The sequence below is a fragment of the Melospiza georgiana genome, chromosome 1 (genome assembly GCF_028018845.1).
Source record: "Melospiza georgiana isolate bMelGeo1 chromosome 1, bMelGeo1.pri, whole genome shotgun sequence".
In the NCBI taxonomy this organism is placed as follows: Eukaryota; Metazoa; Chordata; class Aves; order Passeriformes; family Passerellidae; genus Melospiza; species Melospiza georgiana.
Window position 1 is genome coordinate 94,137,509 of NC_080430.1, and position 579 is coordinate 94,138,087.

Here is a 579-nt window from a genome sequence, read left to right on the forward strand (position 1 = left end):
AGGTCCTTACTTCTGTTTACTTTTCTTTTGCCTCTACTGTTGTTATACCTTCCAAAGTGTTTTCATTCAGCAGAAAAACAGAAGTGCCCATAACAACATCCTTCTTTGGAATTCCTGCACTTTCTTCACACAGCCGATTTATAAGAATATTGAGCTTGTGGTCAAAAAGATCTGTCTTCAGATTTCACCCAGGCCCTATTTTTTAATCTTGCAGCAGCCCAGCATTTTTTTCTCTGTCATATAAAATGAGTTGTTATAAACAGCTCCCATTGTGATTCCTGGTTTTAGCACATTTAAGGAAGTAGCACAGGTACCACACTGTTAACCACAGCGAGTCCTGTGGTTGATAATGGCAGTGCTAACTAAGATGAATCACCAGCAGTGAAAGCAGGTCAAAAAAACCACACACACACACACACACACACAGAGAACCCTACTCAATCCAAAACAAAACTAAAAGGAACTCACTCCACCTGAAAGGATATCCAGGGAAAGATATAGGAGTGTAGCTGGGAATGTATGCCTAGTAATATACTCCACTTTGAACACATGCTCACAGTATGGACTTGCCCTCAGGAG